Below are 26,237 nucleotides of genomic sequence, written 5' to 3'. Positions count from 1 at the left end.
TCACTCACTCACTCACAAACTAGGACAAGGACAGTGCAAGGCGTGCACATTGTTAAATTCCAGCAATATTCCACCAACACATTGGCGTGAATAAACGACATGTTTTATGGATGACTTAATTCTCTTATGTACAACTTTCAGAGCTAAATCTTGCAATGTTATCAGTTCCAAGATCTGCATCTTTACTCTTACTTTACATCCTTACCAAAGTGGTTCCTTCCCCTTCATAAGCCATCCCATACCTACTCAATATCATGAAATTCCTAACCTTACACAAATGCATTCCTACTCGTCATATCCTCACCCCACCCTAAATTATCATATCAGCACCCTACACACACACACACCATCACAGCCCATCTTACCCAACACCATCACAGTTCATCACACTATCTCACCCCATCATCTCCACGTCTACTGTCACCATATTGCACATTCAAGCATCATATTCCACACCAGCAGTGATCGCCATGCTGTGTCTACCACTGAGTGCATATCACACAGCCAGTCTCACTGAAGTCTCTCAAAGTTGTCAAAAACTAAGCTCACATAATGAAACCCCTTTCCTTCACAGCAGCTAAACAATTACTTTGCAATCAATAAAAAGCCATTAACAAAAGATTCCATCCATCAACACACTTTTCAACACATCCGTATTGTATAGAGATACTACGGGTGCATATTTGATGCTTCAAAAAAACTTAAATTTGTTTGTATCAAGACAGATGGTCTCTGTTTTAGACTGGTTCTAACCCTGTGACAGCATCCAAGAGAATTCCTATAAAACTCTGTCAAGTAATGAAAATGTACAATTGTCGATAACAAAATCAGTGTTGTTATATGAGAAAGTGACGACATCATGGCAATGACCATGTGGTCCCTCCTCCACCTTACAACTTGACCAACACATAGATCTGCCAGCAGGCACTAAGCTCCCTCCATGAATGCGACACTCCCACATCAAGCATCCCGTCCTGGAATGGTCAGTGACCCCACCAGCACCAACAATATGTCCACATACCTGCCTCAGAACATCCCGTCCACATCGTCGTCCTCACCATCCTCCTCAACCACCACGACAACCACAGTCACGCGATATACACCAGCTTGGCAATAACCCAGTAATCTTCTATGCAGCAGTGCTGAACACTAGCGTGGTGTACGAGCAAGGCCACTCTACTGACTTCATTCATGGATAGAGCTTTTAAACCAGCAAGGGTTATTACAGCTCATGCGGGCTGGTCGGCGGATCGGCTGTCTCTGTTCAACCAACTGACCACATATCCTGCCCTATTTGAATAAAACAATCATGTTCTGTCTATTATCCTCTTCCAAATTGATACCCGCTCTCCTGGGGCTCGGCCACTACAACTCTGCTACCAGGACTTAAGTAGCGAGTCCGTATAGCCTAATGCTACTGGTGTAATGAGATAAATTTGGCGTCTAAATGATTAGGAAACAAAAGATCAACTCTCGTCGAGCAAGCAAAGGATACGACAATTTTCAACAATTTAGTAATTTGGCCATTGAGATGAATTACTGCAGCTTGCTGGTGGCTATTAAGAGCCGTGTAGGGTGGGAATTGTGGGGAATTATGTGAGGAGACGGGAATTATCAGTGTTTAGAGGATGATGGATGGGCGGGTTATGTGAACATAACCCAATCCTTGTGCTTCTATTTCCGCTAGTGGTCATTAGAACCAGCTGTCATAGTCAATGATGAACCTTTGTGTGACATGACGAGGCAGAGTCCATCACTACTCAATCCTGCTGCACCTCCTAGCCTCCACATCAACACCATCAGCCTCCCTGTACAGCCTGACCACCCACTCCCTACCCTTCACCTCCACGTCAACACCTCTAGTCTAACCACTCACCTAGGCAATGTTTGATCACCCCTTCAACCCTACTATGAGACCAATTCTTACACCTTCATGCCCTTCACCCCCTCACCCTGACACCATTACTACCCGACACAGACCCTCCATCGACCATCAACACCCCTCCCACTACACCACCTCACACCTCCATCTCCATCTTAACCACCTTCTGCTGCTCCCTCACCTCAAACAAAATCCATACGCTCCCCAACCCAATGCCCCACCCTTAACCCCTAATTATCCCAGTCCCCTACCCCAGACCCATCTGAATGCTCCAAGCCTCACCCAAGCACCGCAACCCTCCTAACTTGACCCCAAACACCTCAATCCTCCAACCTTCATTAAAATCCCCCAAACCTTTTGGTCATCAACTTAAATCTTCCCCTCTCACAAAAATTTCCCAACTTCATTGACAACCCATAACCTACGGTCCATCATGTATGTTAATACCAACACATGCAGCCATGTAGCTACCATCAGCTGTAGCTTATCTACCCCAACCCTCACCACCATCCAACCCTCACACCACAGTCTATCATGTATACCTATCACAAACAGAGCTCTTAGGCTACCATCAGACATAGCTGGTCTACACCCAATCCTCATCCCACTGTCTATCATGTATGTTAATACTCACACACAGAGCTCTTAGGCTACCACCAAACCTATCTGGTCTACACCCAACCCTCATCCCACTGTCTATCATGTATGTTAATACTCACACACAGAGCTTTAAGGCTACCACCAAACCTAGCTGGTCTACCCCCAACCCTCATCCCACTGTCTATCATGTATGTTAATATTCACACACAGAGCTCTTAGGCTACCACTAGACATACCTGGTCTACCCCCAACCCTCATCCCACTGTCTATCATGTATGTAAACACACACACACACACACACACACAGAGCCATGAGCCTACCACCAGTCCTTGCTTGTCTATTCATTTCAGTACAGGTGTCTCCCAACATATTGATCATTAGCTGAGGCTAAAACAGACATATAAACTGAAGTTTGCTTCTCACTACACATTACATCACCTCTTGTTTTCCCAGAATAAACCCATTTGAGGGATAGGTTTTACTCCTCTTCACAGGTTTTACTTTGAGCAATCATCTTCTCCCAACTCCACATAAACATCAACATTCAAATGATATATGAATGTTTGAAGTCAATTGTAAAATGTCGTTCAAGATTAAGCTCAAAGTGCAAATGTTTTCCCTAGGAACACTGGAACTGCAACTCTCAGGTCTGAAGGCAGATGCTCAAGCACAAGTCCACAGGACCATCGAAGGAATTGGGGTAGAATTATCTATTCATAGTTACTGTCATTAAATTGATACTACTTGTGCTTCAGTTATTGTTATGTAGCTTAATTAACTGATCATCCACATTGTAATTATCCATCACTGACGATATGTATGTTAGAGATAGCACTTCTCCTTGGTGATGAGCGACCATATTAACCATTAGGCTAACCCACTGCCAGGATCTGTTGAAACAAAAAGCATGCTGAACTACTATTTACTAGCATCTGACTGCATGGTCTCTGGTGTTTATACTGTTTCCAGCAACAATTTGTTTACATTGATAGCATAACTCGCCCTCTATGTCACCACAATCCATCTCTATCCAATACTAGATCACCCAATCCAACTATAGATCACCACAATCCACCCCTATGTCACCACAATCCACCCCTATGTCACCACAATCCAACTGTCACCACAATCCACCTCTCAAAGCACCTTTAAATCACAGTCCATTTCTAGATCACCCCAATCCACCTCTGTCACCCCAATCCACATCTATGTCACCACAATCCACGGCTAGATCACCACAATACCCTTCTAGATCACCACAATCCACCTCTAAATCATCGCAATCCACCTCTACGTCACCACAATCCAACTCTAGATCACCAGAACCCAACTATAGATCACCACAATCCACATCTATATCACCACAATCCACCTATAGGTCACCAAAATCCATTTCCAAACCCACATCCCAACAATCCAACTTCATCACCCTATCAGTACTTAAACAGGATTTTCAACCAAAGTTCTACAAAAATACATGCCAGCATTGCATAGTCATGTATGAAAAGTGACAGTATGTATGTTTGGACAAATAATACCACCACCCATTAGGGACAAAAAACAAAAACAGGTGAACATGAAACAGGAAAGATAATGGATAAAGATAAAAAGAAAGATAAACTTGGACTTGGACTTATCACCGTACTTTCTGAAGGCAATCACTTTCAAGTGGCAACAGACAAAATCTTTCAACAGCATCTTGAGTGGGTCAGCAAGTATGGTTTTACATCACTTTTAGCAACATTCCAGCAACATCACAGCAAAGAGACACCAGATACGTTCTACACACATTGTACCCATGTGGGGAATCAAACCACGGCCTTCAGTGTGACAAGCGAACGCTTTAACCACTAGGCTACAAGACCATCTTAACGGCATCTTGAAGTGGTACATACAAGCAGAACTTATGGGCATGAGCTTGGTAGAGGTTGACCATTATTGTCAGAAAACTGCTGATTTAATCACTCCACTCACAAATCAAGTTACCATGATATCTAATGTAGCACCTGCCTCCATGAACCCTCGACATCACATCTAACAATGTATCTGAGTTAAAGAACAATTTGTCTCCTGAGTACATGCCCACCCATCCCATCAACTTCTCTACCCTTGTATCACCCTACAGCACCCAAACAGAGCTCAAACCTCTGTCAAATTCACCCTCTAACTGACCAACAAGTTGTCAAAGCCACCTCAGCATTCAACTACTTTAACAGGGTATTAATCATAAACCCCTATCCCTACCCAACTACAATTATTTATCAATCATCACCAGGCCAACCTGCCACCCCACACCTGGTTCAAATTACACAGGGTGTTTAACCCCCCCCCCCCCCCGACCCAATCATCTATTAAAGTCCACTTAAACAGGGTATTTAAACCACCACCTCCTACAATTATTCACTAACTGTCACCAGGTCAACCTGCCACCCCCCATCATCCCTCCACCAGACTGGATTTCCAACAATAATAATCCAATTATCTGACCCTCTCCATGCATCCAGCCCTGTACTGCCCGAGTGAGTGAGTGAGTGAGTGAGTGAGTGAGAGAGAGAGAGAGAGAGAGAGAGAAAGAGAGGGAGAGATTGATTCAAATATTACAAGCCCACAGAGTAATTCACGATCGGAAAGCCAAGGGCCATTTTGCATATTAGAATAAATAATGGTCCTTTAATAGTTTGAAGTTTACTACTGATACATGGGCAGTTACCACATTCAAAATTCAGAAAATGACTAAGAATCCTGAAAATTTTCAAAGTTATCTATCCCAATCCCTGATACTTACAAATAAACCCAAAGAAATTTACTAGTCAGTCAGGCCAGTGACTGTGGAGATTTGCTGGCCCAACTGGATTCTTACTAGCCATGAGCTTGTGGGCCAGTGGTAAAATCTGGAATGTGGCAAGACTAGGTTAGCAGGTTCTGAAAATGACGAAGTCTGTGCTAATCTTCATTCAGTAGTATAAGTTAGGAACCATTTTTTCCTGTAAAATTTGTTTATTTCTGATCCTACATGATAGTCTTAGGGATTATTTTTCAGCTTAAATAGATCTATTTGCTTTAGAGACTAAGTTGCTTGGTTGTTTAACTACACACTCAGCAATATTCCAACAAAAGAGGAGGGGTCTGTGAAAAATCACATTTGGACAAGACAGGCAAGTGATTAACTGAATGAGCATTAATGTACACAATCTGGATAAGATGACGTGTCCATCAAGTCAGTGAGACTGACCACCCGATCCTGTTAGTCGGCTCTTACAACAAGCATAGGTTGCTGAAATCCAATTCTGGAGGCTAAGGGTTAGTCGGTGTGTTCTGGCCTAGAGTTGGTCTATGTGTCCTGGACTGGGTAATGCTGTCACACTAACCCCTTATTGGACAGCATCAGTGGGTAAATCTGTCATTACATTGTCATATCTGACAAGTGATTCACCACTGCAGGGAAATTAAAGTCCATTTCTCTCAGAGTAAATCATTATACATTTAGTATGGGTTGACCAAATCATCATGAGTGAGTGAGTGAGTTGAGTTTTACACCGCACTCAGTAATATTCCAGCTATATGGCGGCGGTCTGTAAACAATCGAGTCTGGACCAGACAATCCAGTGATCAACAGCATGAGCATCGATCTGTGCATTTGGGAACCGATGACGTGTCAACCAAGTCAGCAAGTCTGACCACCCGATCCCGTTAGTCGGCACTTACGACAGGCATAGTCGCCAAAGCATAATGACTATCTCATTACTAGCACACAGCATCAACAGCCAAGGGTCACAAAACATCACGTCACAGATACACTAGCACATGGTCTCTGATTACATACACAGTTATATATGACATAGAAAAGTGGCCAGAATAGAATGCATAGCAGGTTAGTTGGTTGATTGGCTGGCTGGTTGGTTGGTTGGTTGGTTTGGCTGGTTGGTTTGGCTGGTTGGTTGGATGGATGGGTGGTTGGTTGGTTTGGCTGGCTGGTTAGATGGATGGTTGGTTGGTTGGTTGGTTTGGCTGGCTGGTTGGATGGATGGGTGGTTGGTTGGTTTGGCTGGTTGGTTAGATGGTTGGTTGGTTTGGCTGGTTGGTTGGTTGGATGGTTGGTTGGTTGGTTGGATGGGTGGTTGGTTGGTTTGGCTGGTTGGTTAGATGGATGGTTGGTTGGTTGGTTTGGCTGGTTGGTTAGATGGTTGGTTGGTTGTTTTTTGTTTAATGCCGCACTCAGCTTTGTTCCATCTATATGGCAGCAGTCTATAATCAATTCCAGACCAAACACTCCAGTGATCAACAGCATGAGTATCAATCTACACAACTGGGATATGACGACGTGTCAACCATGTCAGCGAGTCTCTCATTACAAGAATTGGTTACGTAAGGATCTTTATTTGTTAGAATGTATAGAATGAACACAGGAAAATATAACACACTGTGTCCCTTGAGAGGCACAATAAAACTCACTGTTCAAAATTCATCATTTCATATGACTCTTGTATTTCATACAAGGATCGTGGAAATTAGAAATTGGGGGTCTGGCAGACCCAGTATTCTGCTGGTCACGGAAAAACTCTGATGTTTAATTCAAATAGAAACCAGCAATTCCTATCAAAGCGAGATGGGAAGATTCAGAAGGCGAGGAACTCTGGGCTTGCTCTTGCCATAGCTCTTTGCATAATCTTGTGAACATAATTTATCTAGATATATATTATATTGTACATTTCAATAAAAATGCCAACCATGCATAAGTAAAATAAGTAAAAAGAAACAAAGTGATAAAAAACAATCTAGACTTGCTTCAAAAAGAGTTTTATCATTGAAGCTTAGAAGAAGGGAAAATAATGAGGTTCTGAGAGTATGGGACAGTCAATAACGCAGGCTACATCCTCCAGGCAGTTATGACAAAAGAGGTCCAGAGGTCCCTTAAGTTTGTCTTTTCCTTAAGCACCTGTAGTCACCAGCATCTTTCATTGTTAACACATGAAAAAATGCATTTTAACTTTCATCCAAATCAACTTTGTTTTGAAAAGAACCAACTCTGATGTGTTGTTTAATAACAAGCCTGGGAGCAAATCTCCGCCACTCCAAGTCAGTAAATACAGTAATGACAGAATGAGTTCCTAGCTATGTGAAGCAAATCACGACCCATGAATAGACCAACTGACATTTACAGCTGATGCTTCTTTCAGGAGAAGAGTTGCCGTCATCCCCCTGTTCATTGTGCAGCAACATCCTTGCTGTGAACATCACCACTGGCACCAACAACTACATCAAACGTGGACCAGTGGCCTGGAGCTACAGAACATGATACATATGGTCCTGCTAATACATCTACTTCTTGTAGAAATATAAGTGAATGGAAGATTGTGGGACTTTGTGGAGTAACCCGATGTGGACTGAGCTCCTGCCCAGGTTGAGGTTCCAACCAAAGATGTGTCATGCCAAAACACCTTAAAAGAAGCTACTTGTTACTGTGCCTGGTGTCCACCATTATTGGGAGAAAAGGTCAGTCAGTTTTGAGTTTGTGTTGAGTGTCTGCATCAAGCCAATAGTGGGAAACATTGGTCATATCTAAATACTGTCATACACTGTCCACAAGTGAGCTCTGCCATGTAACTGGAATATTGCTTAATGCAGCGTTAACCAGAAACAAACAAACAATCGCCAAACGCAGTGAGCTGTCACCAACACCTATGAAAGTGTTTGTTTCTTTCGTGCTTATCAACATTCCAGGTACAGATGGTGGTCAGGAAAATATCAAAAGGTGACATCATAACCCAGTGATTGATATCATAAGCATCAATCTTCCCAGCCATGGTACAATGATGTGTCAACCTGCTGAATATTTACCTTTGTGGAAGTCTACAAATACTATTGTAACTAAAGCCTTAGTCTTTCTCCCTGATACGGAAAAAACAACCAAAGCAACAGCTGGAGTCTCATTCCTGACGTGAACACTGTCCGGAATGAAGCATCATTTAGACTTCCAGGGACTGGGATAGAAAACTTTGACTATGGGCCATTTTCAGGATTATTAGCCATTTTCTGAATGCCCTAGTATCAACAGCAAAATTTAAAATTTTAATGGGCCATGTTTTGTTCCCTGCCCTTCTGTTTGTATTATATTTCTTTGGAAAATATATTTCACAACAAGATAACTTCACTTGAAGGACTGAACCCAAGTCTAGACAATTTGAAAGTTTCTCTCTGAACTCGAAAGACTGAACACAATTTTGTGATGTGTTTACTGTCACTGAAAATGAAACCATACTTCACAATGAAAGACAATGAATGCAGGTCTGATAAACAATCCTAGTTTCCTTTGTCCTGTCACTGTCAAGGAAATGCAAATGTACAGCTAAATGTACGTGTGACCAGACGTGACACATGACCGTGTGACATGAAGATATCCATCTGGACCTGCAGCAGGATTTTGGGTGGAGCTACCTCCCTCACAACTAGAGTCACTAGCTGTCTAACTACACATCATAATGTTGAGTCTCCAAGGTGTATACATGAACAAGGAACAAACTGTGAGCATTTTTCAAAACGTTTTTGGGTAAGTGTTCGTGCTCATTAGTTACAAACACCATTCAAAAAGGGTCAAGCTATTTTAACTTAACATAAAAAAAAAACCCAGAGCAATAGATAAAAGAAATAAGACCTGTATCATTTTGTCAAAAAATTCTCAAGGAATCAAGAACACCAGGAATGGTTTTGGGATAATATCCTTGGACACGATTCAGAAAAAAAGCATGACAAACTCAGAGCTATAAGTGCAGTCTGTACAAAAAGCACTCAAGCAAACCAGCCCAAAACATTGCTCCGAGTCTTAGCATCATGATGATAACAAGCTGAGTGCACAAGATCACACAGAAGTCAACTAGACTAAGGATTCACACCTGTGGCCAAGTTAAAGTGTGACAAAATAAACATAACATCTAAAACTAACTTGCTGCTTTATAATGCTTTCAGTAGATTTCACTGTGAATGAAAGAAATTTATCAGCAAAACCTTTAAAGACACTACTAACCTTCACACACTGTACCCATGTGGGGATTAAAACACAAGTCCACGGTGTTACAAGTGAACGCCTTAACCACTAGGCTACCCAACCATCCAATCAACTATGTTCCAGTGGTATTGTGATGACATACTTACAACAGGAAAAATTGGGATTCAAACCCACAATTTCTGGTGTCTTGGTGCCACATGAGTAAGTGAGTGAGCCGCTTTTAGCAATATTCAAGCAGCATCACGGCTGGGGGACACCAGAAATGGGGTTCACATATTGTGCGCATATGGGGAATCGAACCCAGGTCTTCACATGACAAGTGGACTCTTTAATCACTTGGCCACCCCGGCTCCTTTGAGCCAAATGGATACTACAGCCACACATGTATTTTGTAAATCCAAACCAATCTAGATCATTCAGCAACCCAAGATCTATATAAACATTTGAAACAAAACATTTCATAGCAATTTGTGAGAGACAATGCATTGACAGCTGCACTTGTTTCATCCAAGGACCAACACAGCAGTAGGTTTGGCATCGCATGATGACAGAACATTTATGCTCAATTGGGCCTATAGTTAGCTGATCCAGGACAAGCATGGCATACATTCCTACACAGATGGAGAATGCTCCCACCTCATAAAACAACAGTGAGTGTGGGTTATGACTTGTATTCCACATGTTTCTGGGGTATAATATCACCAAGATCACTACAACTGTATTGTCAGAACATTCCATCACAATGACAAGCTGCTGAATGAACAACACCAGCGAAAAACAACAAAGACTTGCACAGGACTCTATAGCAATAATTCTTCTTATGTCATTTTCACTCATCACACTGAAGACCTAGGCTCGATTTCCCACATGGTAACATGAGTCAAGCCATGTAAATGAAGCAAGTCTAGATTTCATCAGGTTCATTTTCTGAATCTCCCATCTCAATATTCAAACAGCAGGGCTCAAGACAAGGACAATATCGTAAATATGGATGAAAAATATGAAAGATACGGAAGAAAAGCATTTTGAAAACATAGCAGAAACATACCACAGTAATGGTGTATGGCCATGGAAGAGTTTGCAGACATATCTTTGTTATCTAAAACATATCTGATTTCAAACATTGTCCCACATTTGCATTTATGCGGGAGTAACACACTGTGGTTTCCCTTGATGCAGTTTGGGAATCGTACCACAGCGAATCGTCTTGTTGTGCATATGTATGCAAACATGGCAGCACAGAAACAAATGACAAGTCTCATTCAGAAACGAGACTGTGTCTCAATTACTTGCAAACGGTAAAGTAATCAACTTGCTGGACAAATAATGAATGAAGTGCTTACTATCATCACTCGGTCATCTTGTCACAGTAACACACCATTAAATCCCACTCAGTACTCTATATGTACTCTTATGCTTTTCCAGTACTCACACACTGAAAAAATAAGGAGTAAATGTTGATGTTGAAGTTTTATCTGGAGCCTTGAAATAGGATCCATGTAAACATTAAATTTATACTGAGACCACGAATACTCGGACCCCAAATATCCAGAAACTTCGACCTCGGGTCAATTCTCATGAAAAAACAATCTCTTGCATTAGAAAAGTGACTGTCAATAACGGATATTCAGTTTCCAGTTCCAAACAGTAAATTTTACAAACAAAGTGACTACAGTTGAAGCTGTCAAAACCGGCATCTGTCCAGTCCTGCAAGTTGTCAACACTTGCATAAAATCACAGTCCTGTCCGTGGCTTGTACATTAATCATCAGCTCTACAATCCGGCGCATTGTCTAAACTGGATTATTTCATCAGTCCCGAAGAGTGCTGATTTAGATAGCTTCCATTATACTTCAACACAAAATGGCCCACTTATCCTCATGAAGCTTTGATCTTCCATGGATCGTGTGAAGTGAAGCACCAGTGTCACATGTTTTGACATGGAGACAAGGTCTGCTAACCTGAATTACAAATGTAACGGTCAATCAGCAGGGTACTGGTGGTGATAAGTAAGCCTATATGACACTCATTGACATCCAGGGCTTACTCTGTTACTAGAATTAGTCAACAGTATCAACTTTGTCAGATCAGGACAGACGGTCAGTACACACTTCCTCGGACAACAGTTTGAAGCTTTTGACCTTTGACATACAAACCTTTGTCCATACCAGCATATCAAACAAAAGATGAACCAGAACTTTCAAACATTAAACAGAATCAAACCTCACATCATAACCTTCCTCATCCAAACTGGGTCATACCTTTGATCAACAATACATCAAGAAACTGACAATATTTCACAGCTATTGCTGACCAACAAACACCTTCCTGAAAGAAATTAATTCAAAACCAATTTTTCCTCAATTTTCAGAGAAAAGAAAAAAGAAAAAGAAACAGAACATGAGGTGAAAATGTGATTTTGTTCCACCATCACACAGTGAACTTACCTTGTGGACAGCCGTTATCCTGTGAGGTTATTAATTAGTATTTGTGTAATGAAGCGAGATATGCGAGGCGTGTGGATGATTCAGGAAGTCTGACAGCGAGACCATCTAGGCCATTTCCTGGTGTGTTCAGTTCGGTTTCCGTCTTGGGCCTCCCCACTGAGTGGGCTGTCAGGAGATTTGTGTGTGTGTGTGTGATGGTTGGGTCAGGGCTGCAGGGCACAATGTGACTAGGACTCAGGGCAGAATGTAACAGGGCCCCGGGGCAGAATGCAACAGGAGCTCAGGCAAAGTGTAAAAGGGACTGTATCATCAGAAAGCTTCAGGGTTGAATGATACAGGGACCATCATCAGTCAGTCCTCCACAATATCCTGTGTCTACAACGTATCACATACTACAGCATGTCTCCCTGACAACACACCAACACAGTAAGTCACCCACAATATCCTGTGTCTACAACGCATCACATACTACAGCAAGTCTTCCTGACAACACACCAACACAGTAAGTCACCCACAATATGATGTGTCCACATTTACGTATATACTAAAGCAAATCTGCCTGACACAGTCTCAGGATGACAACCCAACACAGACAGTCCTCTACAAGATCCTGTGTCTTATATACTACAGTAAATCTGCCTGACAGTCTCAGGTTGACACACCAACACAGAACACACCACAAGATGCTGTCCACAACATCTCACACTACAGCAAATCTCCCTGATGCAGCCTCAGTGCAACACACAGAAAGTGCACTGGGAGATGCTGTGTCCACAACATCTTATATATTACAGCAAGTCTCAGCTCGACACACCAACACAGAATGCATCACAAGATGCTATCGATAAATAATCGAGTCTAGACCAGACAATCCAGTGATCAACAACATGAGCATCGATCTGCGCAATTGGGAACCGTTGACTTGTCAACGGAGTCAGCAAGCCTGACCACCCGATCCCTTTAGTCGCCTCAAATGACAAGCATAGTCGCCGTTTGTGGCAAGCATAGGTTACTGAAGTCCCGTTCTACCTCGGACCTTCACGGGTCTCTAAATCATGAGCACCATGATGGCGTGTCAACCAAGTGAGCAAGTATGATCACCCGATCCCATTAGTGGCCTCTTACAACGATAATTGGTTGCTGAAGATCCATTCTAATCCAGATCTTCACGGGCTGAGCTAGATGGTAACCTCACTTCCTGTCATGATTCACTCGTGTACAACAGCTTTGCTGTATTCAGTGAACTTCTCCTTTGGAATTCAATTCATTATTACCTATCACCAGAAACAGTAATTCATAAATGTTTTTGAAAATAAAGTTTTCACTTGAATCATTTTTATCAAACTGAGCTATGCACCATATCAAAGCAAAACAAGATAATAACCAGCATGTTTACAGATTCAATCTGACGGTAATTACTGGTTAATTAATTAATTAATTACTTGTTAATTACTGGTCATTGTTGTGAACATGGTCAAAGAATTTATTCACCTACTGTTTCAATGAATGACAAAAATCAAACAACCTGCTGACTTGTTTTCAGAGCCTGATATGTATTTGCGACTCAATAAGCATCACATTTACCACAGCAGATTCTTGCAGCCCTAGTGCACTGACAGAAAACAGTCACTAGAACTGATAACATTCTACAAGATTAACATCACAACACAGGATAACAAAACTGTAATTCCTGGATAATCTGGGACTCCAGGTGTCCATGGTTTGTCGACCGAGACGATGACTCAAACTTACACACGTTCTAATGGAATGAACACTGTCAATCTTCTATCAATGGACCTAACTGGTTACAGATGAGTTGAAGGCAGTACACTATGAGCGTGTGTGTTTATACAAGGAGGAGCTCACCCAGGGAAGACCAGAGGGACGGAGAACACAAATTGACTTATTCAGTGGTCAAGCTGTATCGCAGTGACATGTAACCAAATAAGTCTGAACCAAACAAACCCGTGACAGAGAGGATATGTACTGTTCGAGATAACTAAATTCCTGCTGCATTCTAATGATATCCTGGGATGCATAGGTACTTCTTCCTAAAAATGCCTTCAGAATTAATCCAGTATTTGTTGTGATGACACAACACATACCTATTCTCACACAATGGAAGTAGTAGCCTACACTAATTAACCTTTTATAGGAGTCAAGATATAGACCAGGGTACACCAGGGCGACTGTACTGACCTAAACACAGGGTACAGTGACCTACACACAGGGTACAGTGACCTACACACAGGGTACAGTGACCTACACACAGGGTACAGTGACCTACACACAGGGTACAGAGACCTAAACACAGGGTACAGTGACCTAAACATGGGTACAACCACCAACACACAGGTTACACCTAGGCCTAATTGGACTGACCAGTACACAGAAGATACACTGCCACCTAATTAAGCTGCTCCACAGGGCAGGGCCCTGACTTGACCAGAACATTGCCTGAATTCGGACAGCTCAGTAATACCTTACACCTGTCCCTGACCACTGCCACCGACCCTCAGCCAACTCCTGACCCTTGACCACACAGGTCAGTCCACTTGCACTTCCTCATACATCATCGTCATCATCATCATCATCATCATCATCATCATCATCATCACACACTGCACTTCCAAATATAGAACTGCTGAACAATTCTTGCATAATGACAGATAATATTTATCCATCCACTTGATCAGTGTCACTGGGTAATTTTCTCAGCATGGTAACCTTACACATGTTCTGTCACCATACAGCTTAAATAACACTTTGTGCAGTATAATACTAAACTCACTCATGCCCCTGAACCTTGGCATCAAAATTAATCTTATTCTTCAGAGTCCCAAGGGCCCCAGACAGATGCATACATGAGCCTGTTTAGAAGACAAGTGTTCCAAAACCTTTTGATGTTGCAATTAAATTTTGGTTTATTGATAATAAATCAGTAAACATCAAGTAAACCTGCTAACTTGGGAGCTGCATGTCCTGAGTATTATCATGATGCATGTTTCATTTGTCAAGACAAGTTAACTGATGCTGTTTCGATTCACTCCCATTTTCAGTCAATCGAACCCCAGCCCTTCATGAATTCCATTTTCTATTTTTCTATTCTATTTTTAAACCCTTTTATTACTTGAACACATATGCCCTTTTTTCAAAGCTAGATATGCAGAAATGGAATATGTACTGGCCTTGCAGTAGTGCAAGTCATGTCAGTTTGCCAATGCAGCACTATAACTATTACATACCAAATTTGAATGTCATGAGATCACTGGTTCTTGCTGTGACAAATCAACATGGGCGTTCCATATTGTGCATCAATAACATAACTACAACAATGCATTTGCATTCATTACCCAGTATTCTTGATACATATTATATTCGCAAAATAGTTATTCGTTGCAGTCCTACGGTTAACTAACCCAGGAACAAAGTTATCATCCAAAATTGGACTTCCTGTCAAGTTCACCGACATTCCAAATTCTAGTAGTGAGATCAAGAGTGCCTCCAATATATAGTGTGATGGGATCCAAAAGTGGGTTTTCAATTATCTAAACAGATCAGAATCATCACGCTTTCTATTAAATGAATCATAGAGAATATTTTTTGTAGAACTTTAGTAAAGAATGCCACTAGTGAAAATATTACACGTTGAGATTTCCATATTTAATGGTAATGACACTCAAATTAAGGACTGTAAAACAGAAACACTCTTACACAGCATCATTAAGGTCAATCAATACAGTTTTAGGTACATATTCCTACTCTCAAAGATGAACACCACACAGACAGACAGACTGACTGACTGACTTTTGAAGAGGAAGCAGCTATATCATGACAGCCTAGCCATCCCTGCAATGCTAAAACCCCAAATGAATCAAATCTAGGTTTCCTCAGGTTCTGCTTCTCAGGTCTTCCTAACTATCAAAAACTATACATTCATAGACTAGTTATTAGTCTAGCCATTGTGCAGTGTAGAGGTGATGTTGTCAGCTGCTCTGTTTTCAGTCAGCTGGGAGTTATTTTTACTCCACTAAGAATAAACAACCTGGCTGAAGCCAAGCTTCCAGTCCCATCATCAGCCAACCCCAGTGCCAGACGGACCAGAACGGACCACATCCAAACATACTACCAAAACTCTACAACCCGCAACATGACATGAAATGTACACCAGAGATCTGTACGCCTGAGGTCTGTACACCAGAGATCTGTACGCCTGAGGTCTGTACAGGCGAGTGGGGCTGTGACTGAGCTCCAGGTAGTAGGCCGAAGATACGGTGTGATTCACCTTGGTATGTACAGTCACTGATCTCAGCAAGGAGGGTGTGGAACATCTCATAGCATCCACACTAATACACACACCCAGGGTGTTAGCAGAAATAATTACATGTGTCAAGCAGGCACCAATGTATAGAATACACACAAAACACACACACATTGTGTAGGAAAGGACACACAATATATTTACTGAGCAAATATTTTCACCAGGAATATATGTTTTCTTCTGTCATAAAGGGAATTACTTAACCCTGGCACAGTATATTAAACAGTTTCATTATTTCAAAGCACCTTCATATTTCCAGATCTACAGATCTATCAAAGTACCATCAACTCTCAGCATCTTAGCAAAACAATTAGAATATATTGTCAACTATAGTGGCATGAGATGTTCACACTTCACCAAGTCATTCACCTATACCATGTGCCCTAGACATCTGCCACAGGCAACAATTCATCTTTGCACATCTCCCTTCAGGACTGACTTGCACAGATGTTGAAATTCCTGTAATGCAACTTAGAGACTCTTGAATCCCTGACACACATGCATGCTCCAGTGATACACAAATATCTGTCTGGTTATCCTCATCAGAAGTGAATGATGTCTTGTTCACTATTCAAGAAACAGCACCCTGTCAATACTCAAACACGGCATAGATACTAGGGCTCCAACGAATCAACTATGAGGCAAATATGATACACATCCTGAATACTGGGTAATAATTAAATTTTTATTGTGTTCATTAAAATTCTGGCAATCTGATTGGTTAACTGGGAACATTTCTTTTGATTTCATTTCCCAATGAATCTGAAAAAAATAAGCCACGCCCACCGAACCGGACTACTTTCGGACCTGAGGAATGTCGGGGAATCCCTTTACACAGCAGGGGAATTCCCTTGCACTCGGGTACCTTAATGAACTTTGGGTAAACATTGAAGCGATACATTGTGGTTAACATAAACAAACAACTCAAAATTATCCGTGAACGTTAATAAGGTTGCAACGCCTCGACAAGAGCATGCGCACGTTGGAACATCACTTCATGGCATCGCAATCCCAGTCACATCACAGCCTCTTTCTGCTTGCGCAAATACTACAATCTCAGTTCCACTAACTTCATATCATCGAGCTTCATTTCCATTTCTCACTTTTCAAACTGTCTCTTTCAGTTCGCAGGTAGTAATTCAAACGTTTGAACTTGAAACTTTGCCGATACCGGGACGCGTCACGTTGAGTTGTTCCACTCTGATTCGTCGACCGATGTTAGCTTGGTTGATTGACAGCTGTTTGGGGGTGCTCTATGCTGATTGGCTCATGGTTTGGCAGGCATGTCATTTTATGTAGATGAGTCACGTGAGTCATGTCACGTCATTACCGAATTCTTACACCGAAAATGTTAATCGGTGGTAACAAAGATATCTGTTTCCATGAATTTGATTACGTTTAAAGAAAATATGTTGACAGGGTATAGTATTTGTTCCTGAATTTAATTATAAGGATTGACTTTGTATTTCTTTCGTTGCATTGAAGTATGAAACTAAAAACCAAGGTGCAAACTTTTGTAAGAATCCGCTAAGTTTCATACTTCAATGCAACGAAAGAAATACACAGTCAATCCTTAAATAAATCCAAATATTATATAACCAATACAACATCAATATCATGCCACCATTGATCAACTACTCAATATATTCAGCTTATTTTGGACTAGTGGTTTGTGTACATCTTCAACGTGACAAGCAAGTGCTTAATCACTGGACTACCATCCAACCTATTTGAGAAAGTGAGAGACTATGATTTAACGCTGCTTTTAGCAATATCCCAGGAATATCAAGGTAGGGGGACACAAGAAATGGGCTTCACACATTGTGCCAATGTGGGAATTGAACCACGAGCACTTTTATGGCACATGACAACTTTGAGTAGGAATTTATCTTGTATCATTAACAAATATGAGACAGATGATGACTGTTGGCATTACTTCAGTACAGCTAAATTTGAAAGAGGGTTTCAGGTTGTTTTTGATAACAATGTCCTACTCCTAGAACATGTTATTTGCCTGATAGTAAGTCATCCTCAGATTTGAGTAGAAAATTCCCCCATACCATTAACAAATTTGGAAGAAAGTTTTTGGATCCACTGGATAAGTCAACGTCCAAGAAACTGAACGAATCTGAAACAAGTGAGTGCCAGTACAAGTGTGACCTTGAACCCTTCATTCCAGCTGAGCTTGGTGCAGGCGATCACAGGATCACAACACATCGCATTCATCACAATTTGTTCACATATCTCGGCATATACATTTATTTATTCTGCAGCAGCAGCAGCAAAATCAGCCCTGTTTCACGACAGACATCCAAGAAGATAACAATAATCAAGTTTATCTCACATAATGAACAGATACAGTCAAACTTTACTACTACGTGAGACAACAACACAACACAAACCTGTGACTGATTTAAATCCAAACTCCACACCAACTAGAAGTCAACAGAACCAGTAAGTACCATATTCCAAGAAGTGAGGGGAGATTCCTGCGAGTGTTGTATACCACAGGATCTACGTACTACAGCCATGATTCACCTGCTCCCCCTCCCTGGCTATTATAGGAACCTGCACCCAGAACTGACTCCACGTTCTGTTCATCACAGAACACTCACCGAAGCACACAGAACACTCACAGGCACACACAGTGTTGCAGTGTTGGGAGATATTACTGGACTCATAAATACATCACTCTGCGCCAAAAAATGTGTACTTGAAGAAAACATGTTCGGGCCACCAAACTGGATCTTTGTGTCAGTAATGTTGTGTTATTAGCTGAACACATGGAGGAACGTCTGCAGACAGATATGTAATACTCCTGGTATTTCTAAATTAGTCTGATCAGGTGTGTACTTTGTGTCAGGATGCATTAATGGTCAAAGAAAAATGTTTAAGCTCAGAAACTACAGCTTTGGAATAGCAACGTCATCGAATACTACAGTTCTGTAACAGCAACATGACCAAATACTACAGCTCTGGAATAACAACACAATCAAATACTACAGCCCTGGAATAGCAACACAATCTGATACTACAGCCCTGGAATAGCAACACAGCCAAATACTACAGATCTGGAATAGCAACACAATTGGACATTTAGTAACACCTCTGGAAGAGCAACCCAGTCACATACTACAGCTCTGGAATAGCAACCCAGTCAATCACCACAGCTACTGAATAGCAACCCAGTCAGATACTACAGCTATGGAATAGCAACAGTCACATAGTACATCCCTGGAATAGGAAAACAGTCAAATACTTCAGTTCTGGAATAGTAACTCAGGTAGATACTACAGCTTTAAAATAGCTACCCAGTCAAAGAGTGCAGTTTTGGAATAGCAACATAGCCAAATACTACAGCTCTGAAATTGACATATACTATAGCTTTGGAATAGCAGTCCAGTCGGATAGTACAGCACTGGAATAACAGCAAATTCAAGTACTACATCTCTATGAAGACAACCAAGGTTGCCAAATACTATAGGTCTGAACTAGCAATAATGTAAAGTACTTCAGTTCTGGAATAGCAACATTCGGTCATTTCTGGAATAGCAACAGTCAGACAGTCATGGAATAGCCACAGTCAGACAATTCTGAAATAGCAACTGTCACACAGTTCTGGAATAGCAACAAGTCAGACAATTCTGAAATAGCAACAGTCAGACAGGCCAATATCTACAAGGATGCGAGGCACAGTTCATACAGTGCAGCAATCCATATGAAAACGGAGAAGTCTACAGTTTCAACTGTCTGTTGTGTTGGCAGCAGGTTTTGATTTATATCCTGCACACTCAATATGATGATAAACTGCACATTTATTGTCATCAGTATCATGAAAAAATTCTGATACAAATCTCAATTACAAGACAGGAAATACTCTCCACAATACCATGATATACAGAGGACAAACTTTCAATGATAATGTTACTATCCTAAGCTGTGGGCAAGTGGTGGTACTTACAGTGTAGTATCAGTGCCCCATGTGTGTAGGAGATGTCCATGGGCAGCTTGAGGCCTGAAACACATGGACAACGTCAGCAATTATCTTACCTCACACATAAACATATGCTTCTGATTGACTGAGTGCTCTTCTATTGTTTTCAATGTACCCCACTTATAAGTAACATTTTTATGTACCCAGCTGTGAAACCCAAACTCATTTGGAACTTTGTGGTAGTAACGCTTTTATCTCACATAACATTGAATCATGTACGTTTCATGGCTATCAAATTACCAATGTTTTGCGAATGCAAATAGATGGAAGGGAGATAACTCTAAATGTATTTCACAGCCAGGGATTATAGTGATAAATATCTACATGTATATAGAAGAGACAAGAAACCATATAAGTATACAAAGCCAATGCAAGTTTTCAGAGCTTATGTAACAAATTACTACCGAGAACTAATATCTGTATATGGAAATTTTAACTCTATACAGATATTATTCAAGCATAGAGAACATATATCTCTGCATACAGATATTATACCAGTATATAGCACTAGTGTAACTTTTGTAAGCGAGTGAGAGAGTTTTAGGTTGATGCTACACTCAGCAATATTCCAGCTACATGGCGGCGGTTTGTAAATAATTGAGTCTGAACCAGACAACCCAGTGACCAACAACATGAGCCTCGATATGCCAATTTGAGAACTGATGACATGTGTCAACCAAGAGAGCAAGCTTGATTGTCTGATCCCGCTGAGTGCCTCTCACAACAAACAAGGGTTACTGAAAGACACTATTCTAACCCAGACCTTCACAGGACACTTTTGTATGTGTAGAGAACTAATAATATGAGTAAAATCTATATACAGAGATGTACGTCTACAAAGGAACAATAACTGAATAAGCATACATACCTAAATTAAATCAACTGAACAAACAGAATAACAAATACACACAGAGACCTAAATAAGTATATTGTTACAAATCATGAAAGCATTGCAGTGTTGCTCCACTACGAGCAATATTCACAGACACACAAACATAGCACAAGTGTGCTGACCAGATCATTCACTCGACTGTAATCAGGTGTAATAATCTCATCAACATATTACCATGTCAGCCTTCTCTCACTGACACACATGCCTACAGTTACACCTGCAGGTGTGTAACACTAGTGACTGAGTCAGTTAAAATTATCCTCGTCCTATATTAAATTTGTGACGTCATTCCATTGTCTTCATTATATTTCAAAATGGGGGGACGTGTTCCAGTTTCCAATGATAGTTCCTTTCATTTAGCACTAATTCTTTTCATGACACCGCATTTCCCCACGTCCTTAAGTCAACTTTAGATACAAAGTTTATAGCAATGAAACTGAGAGAGTGTGTGAGTGAGTGAGTTTTATGCAGCACTCAGCAATATTCCAGCTATATGACGGCGGTCTGTAAAAAATGGTGTCTGGACCAGACAATCCAGTGATCTACAGCATGAGCATTAATCATTGGAACAATTCACATGTCAACCAAGTCAGCGAGTCTGAGCACCCTATCCCGTTGGTCGTCTGTCCCGTTATGGCAAGAGTGGGTTGCTGAAAGCATTTTCTACCACGGACCGTCACGTGTCTATAGGGATGAAGGCTTGACATACTGCTTTGCTACTTGCACTAGTGCAACCCCATATCACAACATGCAACCCAGTTAATAGACTACTTTCACCAAGTACGAGTCTGTTTTCGAGTGGGTGAACGTCTGAATAAAACATCTAAATAATTTAATAGCACATTTCTTTCATTACTTATTGTAATAAAACGACTCTAACTGGAATTTGACTGGTGCAACCAGGTATTTATCTTAGGCTGCACCTGCTTAATGTCAAACAAATCAAACCCTGTATTACCTGTGGACAATCATAACTTAATATTGAAGCATACATGTATAAGAATCATTGTGGCAAGAATGCCTTGACAAAAGTTTATTTCAAATAATTTCTGGACAGGCAGTGGAGTTGCCTAGTGGTTAAAACCACTGATATGTCACACCAAATAACTGGGTTTGATTCCCCACATGGATAAAATGACTGAAGCAGATTTTCTAGTGCCTCCCTACATGATACTGCAGGAATATTGCTAAAAGCGGCTTAAAACTGAACTCTCCCACTCATTTCTTGAATGTAAGCGTAGGCAGCACATTCACCATTACAAACTACAACTTAGTCTCTGAATATATAATTTTGACAGTAACAAATAAACTCATTTAAATGAAACGGAGCCCCAGTAAGGGAATCAAGACTTGCTTCATTTTGGGCTTTAGCACTGCAGGGAGGGCTGGGCAATTGGGAAAATAATGTGGTTCAGGGACTGTGACACAGTCTTCATTGCAGGTAGGGCTAGGAGGGAGGGAAAATAATGAGGTTCAGGGACTGTCAGACAGTCTACATTGCAGGGAGGGCTGGGCAATTGGGAAAATAATGTGGTTCAGGGACTGTGACACAGTCTACATTGCAGGTTGGGCTAGGAGGGAGGGAAAATAATGTGGTTCAGGGACTGTGACACAGTCTTCATTGCAGGTGGGGCTAGGAGGGAGGGAAAATAATGAGGTTCAGGGACTGTCAGACAGTCTACATTGCAGGGAGGGCTGGGCAATTGGGAAAATAATGTGGTTCAGGGACTGTGACACAGTTTTCATTGCAGGTGGGGCTAGGAGGGAGGGAAAATAATGTGGTTCAGGGACTGTCAGACAGTCTACATTGCAGGGAGGGGTAGTAGCGAAAATAATGTGTTAGATTTCGGTGAAATTTTGAGTGGGTCCAAATTGATGAAAGTAACGTTTCTGGACCCCCTCCAATGTTAAATAGATGGGCAGATGTAAAATAGAGGGGGTCCTCACTGAATTTGACGAGTCAAAACACTCCGAAACCCTCTCTTGAGCCAACCCTGGGTTCAGGGACTGTGTGACCGACTCTTTTGCATGCAGGGCCAGGCAGTAGGAAAAATAATGTGGTTCAGGGACTATCAGACAGTCTACTTTGTCCGAGGGCTTGGCAGCAGGGAAACTATTGTCAGGGTTCGATTTAGTGTTTTGTTTCTTACACTGGTGCAACCCAATATGACAAAATGCAACCCAGTCATGAGACCAACTTGTACAAGGGGCAAGTCAGTTTTTGAGAAATAAATCAACAACAAATGTACCATTATAATCACAAATATGTCAGCTCATTTTCCTTCTAAATTTTGAATAGCTATGGCACTGAAACTTTGTTATTTATAGACGTGTCTCAGCTGTGACTGCTCTTGGAAACAGGGATCAGTTGTGTCTCTGTGTTGCTATGGTTTCATGGGTACTACATCAGGGAAATATGTTTATGTGCACCGAAACCTCTGACGTTTTAAGACACTGTGTTGAAACTGGAATTTGGTGGGTGTAACTAGGTTTCTATCTTAAGTTGCACCTAGAGCACGTAGGTTACAACGAGCCCTGAACTGAGAAACAAACTATAACCATTAGTACCTCAGATGTACCAAGTCCTCCCCTGTGCACAGCGTCAGATGCCTCAGTTATATGCTCCATACACACATTATCTCGTCTATCAGTCCCACACTTAATCTGCCTGATCACCCTGGAAATAGCATTACCTGGTACATATTGGAAGAATGGGGAGTTTGGGGGGTGTATCAGGACACGTCTTAATTATGCCGGCACTGTAAACACAGATATAAATATCCAGCTGGATCGGCTCCCATAATACTTTGCAGATTCCTCCACAGTGAGTAACACATCACACACAGTAGCACCACTATCAAGGAAATTATTTTCACACAATTCCATGATTTCCTAGGAAAGGGCCCACTTCATTCATCCCAAAAGTTTCATGTATATCATGTGTTATATTTTGGATAACATTTTCTCGGTTAAGTAAAGATTCTAGACTTTTCTCTGGTTGAGTACGTTCTGGAATTTGAGTGGGGTAAATAATGGCCAGCTGAGTGTCAGCCATCCGACCCACTCAGACACCACAAACAGACCTGTCTACCCCACTTGCTTTCAAAGTGTATTCATGGTGGCTAAAAAGTGTATTTTGAGGTGTGAAAGTGTACAATCTGGCTCCTCACAACATGTCTCCCAAGTGAATTAATTTCAGCATAGGGCGTTGATAAGAGGGTCCGTAATTTCAAACAGTGGGTGTGTCACTAAATAATGAACAACTGAAGAAATATTCAGCTCATTAATACTAGACAGAAAAATAAACATTATTATCAAAATATTTCCAGATAATTTCAAATGTACAGAGGTTAATTACAAGACAAACATAAATAAAGTAAATTTTCCTGAATTTACCTGAATTACTGAATTGACTGTTGGATGTGTTTTATATTAGGAACCGAATAACTTGTCAACTTGGCGCAAATCGATTTCAGTATTCTTATCACTGAGATTTCATAAGTATCTTACCTTAATTTCGTATATTTGTATTGGCAAATATCTGCACGAAGACAAATTCAAAATTAATTCTGAAAAAAAATGTTGATGTCATATTTTCGATGTCATCACAGGTCTTACTGAAATGGCACTATTATGTTTATTTAAACATGTCATGTCATGAAAATAGCAGAATAAAATAAGTGATTTATAAACATGGGTTCGACAGTAGCATTGAGAGGACTAATGTCTGAACGACAATATGTGCAATACAGATACTAGGCTCCTTCAGTTGATGAAAGTGTATTTCTCAATTAACTTCTGACTAAAGGATAATTTTAGGATTTCCAAATCTGGGGTTCTACCAATCGCTTTGTCAACCATCCTGTTGCCATTCATAAACAATCGGAATATATCAGTATGAGGACTCTGGTAATCGTGTTGATTGCAATGATAAACAATACTGGAAGAACAGTCAAGGATGTTCTCAGTGATGATGGTTAATACTAAAAGATAGCTGCAAGTTTATACTGCTGTTTTTAGTCATGGAAGTCTGATTGGGAAACGATAAGGAAAGATGGTTTTTGAGGTTCGTGCAGACCTGTCTACCTTGTGTATATTTTCCTGTATTTTGAACGATTTTTTATCATTATTGACTAACAAAGCAGATTTTATGCCAATCGAGTTATATTCATCAAAAAATAGTTTCATTCCTCACTAAAGTTTAAATTTGTTTTTCATTCACCAACAAATGCAAGACATTTTGTAAACCAACATATGTCATGTTTGGGATTTCACTTTCTTAGTAAAGTATAAATTCTAGTACTTTTTTAGGTTGAGTCCCATTCAGGATTCGAACCCGCACCCTCAAGAGTCACCTAATCGCCATCACACAAAGTCAAATTCTTTCTCATCTGATGCACACATGGTACTGTTGAGAAATTGAGGAGACTACTCCTCGGCAAGCCTTGGATACTTGTTACTTTATCAACTTGTGTTGACATATTTGATATCAGTGGACACTTGGGTGAGATTCTCTATATATCTGTCAGATTATTACAGTAGTTTTCTAAATTATATTCATTTTCAAATTTTCCTTCAAAATGAGGCAACACAATACCTAAAATTTCTTTCCAGATCTATGGCAGACATCACTCCCCTCTTTCCCTGCTCTCCATGCTCTCACTTCAAAGTGGAGCATAATTGCTTTTCACAGAATTCTGAAAATATGGAAATTGTAAATTTCCATTTGTTACCACGGTAACGTGTTGACAATATGTGACGGTGGGAGTATCCCTCCATATCGCCGGGTCTGTGTCATGAGATATACAAATACATACGGAGTATGGAGGACCGGATTCACTACATTCCTATATAAGACAACCTCATAAATGGAGATGGACACTTGAGAGAATATATAAGAGAAATATATATCCAATTTTCAAGCAAAACAACAATTCAATCAGTTCCAAGTTAGTTGCTTCTGATTGGTCATTGAAAGGTTTCAAATAAGTATAGCCACACTGCTGCACTCAGGGTTACAAATTTAGTACGGTTACATCAACGCGTAGCAGGCTTTTGGAGTGAAAACACAGCATGTTTACTACAGGTTAACGACTAT

General features: G+C 40.9%; 1 protein-coding gene across 4 annotated transcripts in view; it reads right to left on the bottom strand.

The window, feature by feature from the left end:
* The window catches only part of LOC137260033 (talin-1-like), a 134,061-nt gene that overhangs the window by 83,593 nt on the left and 24,231 nt on the right, over positions 1-26,237 (bottom strand). For 2 of the 4 annotated variants that reach the window (XM_067797716.1, XM_067797719.1), the window contains exon 2: positions 20,215-20,268. The gene's annotated coding sequence lies outside the window, so the exon portion shown is untranslated. Of the gene's footprint in view, positions 1-1,021; positions 1,428-11,932; positions 12,017-20,214; positions 20,269-26,237 lie in introns of those variants that run through there. The other 2 variants (XM_067797717.1, XM_067797718.1) reach the window with 2 other exon arrangements.

The sequence above is a fragment of the Haliotis asinina genome, chromosome 13 (genome assembly GCF_037392515.1).
Source record: "Haliotis asinina isolate JCU_RB_2024 chromosome 13, JCU_Hal_asi_v2, whole genome shotgun sequence".
In the NCBI taxonomy this organism is placed as follows: domain Eukaryota; kingdom Metazoa; phylum Mollusca; class Gastropoda; order Lepetellida; family Haliotidae; genus Haliotis; species Haliotis asinina.
The sequence above is the reverse complement of the archived record's forward strand: the minus strand, read 5'-3'. Positions and strand labels throughout refer to the sequence as shown.